This window comes from Octopus bimaculoides, chromosome 3 (genome assembly GCF_001194135.2).
Source record: "Octopus bimaculoides isolate UCB-OBI-ISO-001 chromosome 3, ASM119413v2, whole genome shotgun sequence".
NCBI lineage: Eukaryota > Metazoa > Mollusca > Cephalopoda > Octopoda > Octopodidae > Octopus > Octopus bimaculoides.
In genome coordinates, this window is record NC_068983.1 from 21,842,908 (window position 1) to 21,845,927 (window position 3,020).

A 3,020-nucleotide genomic window follows, 5' to 3' on the forward strand; every position below is an offset into this window, starting at 1 on the left:
ATATATATACATGAAAACACTTCCTTTCATTGTGCTTATGAGGCACAGTTTTAGCGTTCTTTACTAACATTTTCCTATAGCATTTTTAGGAGATTTTATTTATTTATTACTATTATTTGTTTCTTTTGTTTTCCTAACTATTAACTCATATCTACCTCTTTTTTTTTTAAGGTCTTTTCTTCCACTTTTTATTAGATGTTCTGCTTTTTATCAACATTAGTAGTACTATATTTTTTTTTTCACTGTATTTATTTTTGTTCATTTTTTTTTTTCATGCAACCAGCATCGCAATCTCATCCTCCACCACACACCCCACTCACTTTTTCTTCTTAAAGCAAAAGGTGGGCAAAAAAATTTTATGCTTCCATACACTAACTTGCCATTGATGATGAACACGTTAGTAGCAGGAAGAATACACACACACACACACAATAATGTGTATGGCGATTTCACAGTGATGCGATTAGCAATTAAGTAGAAAGTGTCCTCAATATTGCTAGATAGAGCGGAATAACATTATTTATTCAAAGCTGAAGGTTGAAGGAGTCACTACTGAGAATTTCTTGTTCCAACATACAGGTGATTGTATATGTCTGTGTGTGTGTAGTACATATAATATATATATAGTGATATGTAAAAATAAGATCCAGGAATCAAGGTGTAGGAAGTTTGAAAGCTTCAAGCAGTCTGTAGAAGGTATAAAAAAAACAATTTTCAATTACAATAGTGGTTTATTGACATAGAAGGTTGTACATTTTTCCCATATCAAAGTTTGATAAGATGGGAAAAGTTATTTTATAGTTCATGACTGTCATCATCATCATCGTCGTTTAACGTCCGCTTTCCATGCTAGCATGGGTTGGACGATTTGACTGAGGACTGGTGAAACCAGATGGCTACACCAGGCTCCAATCTGATTTGGCAGAGTTTCTATGGCTGGATGCCCTTCCTAACACCAACCACTCAGAGTGTAGTGGGTGCTTTTACGTGTCACCCAGACGAAGGCCAGTCAGGCAGTACTGGCAACAGCCACGCTCAAGATGGTGTATTTTATGTGCCACCTGCACAAGAGCCAGTCAAGGGGCACTGGCAACGATCTCACTCGAAAATCCTACGAAGGCCAGTCAGGCGGTACTGGCAACGGCCACGCTCAAAATGGTGTATTTTATGTGAAATTTAATATATATATTGCGTTGGTACATAATTATTGCAGCATTTTTTCAACAAATTTTATTCAACAAAAACAATAACAATATTTATGAATTCCATTGTGGCCTGGACAACCCACTTATTGTCAACCCCTGTTCTAGAAACAAGATGACTTAACCTTTTCCTAAGCATACGTATTCCTATTAATTTTTCAAAATAATTAAAAAATTAGAACGGTTTAATAAAAATAGTTATGACTTCTTGTATTTCCCAGTTACTGTTGTTAACTTAACCCTAGTATACCTGGGACTACATCAGCTGATAAGTCCCCTTTTATTAAAAGATGGTAATGTGAGATTTATAAGAGATGTGGTTGCTGTTTTCAATAAGGTGGTATAAACCATATAAACTTCAGATGCTATTTTGTTAATTTAAAAGATCTTTACTTCCAATAATGCTGCAATTTTTTAGTTTTCTGAAATCTAACACTATCATCTATGAAACAAACAATATTTTCATGTTCATTGAGATTTTCCTTATAAATAGCATTTCGTGCAGGTGATTAATGGTGCGGTTGACAAAGTGGAACCCGGTAAAGTCACAGATTGGTTCAGCTTAAAAGAGTTAAGAAGATATATACCTCATAACAATCCATCAGAACCTGAGGAAGAGGGAGACCCAGGAACACATGGGATGAGGTGGTAAAGCAAGATCCCCAAATGTTGGGCCTCACAGAGGCAATGACAAGTGACCAGGACCTTTGGCGATATGCATGCTTGATATGCTATGCTGGGCCTCATGAAGGGGATAAGTAGCTGAAACTTTTGGTGATATGCCATGCTTGAGAAGACTTGTCAAGCCAAGTGAAATCGTAGTTGTGACCGAGGACATGTACAAAGTACCCATTACACTATTGGAGTGGTTGGCATTAGGATGGACATTCAGCTACAAAAAACCATGCCAAGTCAGATTGGAACCTGGTGCAGCTCTTCAGTATACCAGTTTCGGTCAAACCGTCTAACTCATACCAGCATGGAAAGCAGACACTGAATAATGATGATGATGATAATATGCACATTTTCAAAAACATCTCTAATTAGTTACCATCTATGAATACATACACATCTGCGTAGTTAAGAAGTACTCTTGACAAAATTGTATTTCCTAGTTCAATCCCACCAGAGGGTATCTTGACCAAGCATCTTCTACCATAATCTTGAGTTGAGCAGTACTTTGCGAGTCAAATGTGGTCAAAGAAAACATAGCAGAAACTCATTGTGTATCATGATCACTGTCCTCATCATTTAATGTTCACTTTTCCAATCTTACAAGGATCCGACAAAATTTGTTGCAGCAAATTTTCCTCTGACTGGATGTGCTTCTTGTTACCAATCCTAGCCTGTTTCCAGGCAACATATTTTCCCATCGATAAGCATGTTTTTCAGAGAAGACCATAAACGAACAACTTCACTTGTATCAGGATGATGGTCATTACAACCATCACATGATGTCTAGAAAGGCATGCACACATGCACATATATATATATGGTGCAGGTGTGGCTGCATAGTAAGGAACTTGATACCCAACCACATGGCTCCAGGTTCAGTCCTGTTACATGGCACCTTGTGAGTGGATTTGGGAGATGGAAACTGAAAGAAACCTGTTGTATATATATATATATATATATATATATATATTACGGAGATGTACTTGCATAGCAAGTGACCTGATCTGAGATTGTGTGCTGGAACGTGCTGCACGGAATTTTGTCAGTGAGCAGTTCGCGGTCTCAAAGTGACAAAAATATTTTGGCAAATTAAATTTAAATGTGAATCTAACGGTTTTTGTGTGTTTCTTAAATGGCTTATAA

At 37.0% G+C, this 3,020-nt stretch overlaps 1 protein-coding gene across 1 annotated transcript in view; it reads right to left on the reverse strand.

The window, feature by feature from the left end:
* Positions 1–3,020, reverse strand: part of LOC106880426 (kinesin-like protein KIF6) — a 117,705-nt gene that overhangs the window by 28,184 nt on the left and 86,501 nt on the right. The gene's annotated exons all lie outside the window — the stretch shown is intronic.